We start from the raw sequence: 277 nt of genomic DNA, 5'->3' as shown, positions 1-277 counted from the left end.
TGAATTATTCATTATCACGAATGCTGGACTTTCCATGATAATATGAACGTCGTTGTTGTCATTAATCATCGTTATCATCAACACTGGCTTTACTTATGATCAAATGATAATACTATAATGTTTATAGGAAAATCAATAGCAGAAGTTTTACAATCTTAATATGTTTACCCGTTTATTTATCTTAACATAGGTATGTGTGTTTATTAACTGCCTACCTGACCATGTCTATACCATCCTGGATTACTTCGTTATGCCGTCTGTTTCTCGTAGCGCGCGC

General features: G+C 34.3%; 1 protein-coding gene across 1 annotated transcript in view; it reads left to right on the top strand.

Annotated features, from left to right (window-relative positions):
* Positions 1-277, top strand: part of LOC119592237 (carboxypeptidase E-like) — a 28,024-nt gene that overhangs the window by 27,238 nt on the left and 509 nt on the right. The gene's annotated exons all lie outside the window — the stretch shown is intronic.

Source organism: Penaeus monodon, chromosome 29 (genome assembly GCF_015228065.2).
Source record: "Penaeus monodon isolate SGIC_2016 chromosome 29, NSTDA_Pmon_1, whole genome shotgun sequence".
Classification (NCBI taxonomy): domain Eukaryota; kingdom Metazoa; phylum Arthropoda; class Malacostraca; order Decapoda; family Penaeidae; genus Penaeus; species Penaeus monodon.
The sequence above is the reverse complement of the archived record's forward strand: the minus strand, read 5'-3'. Positions and strand labels throughout refer to the sequence as shown.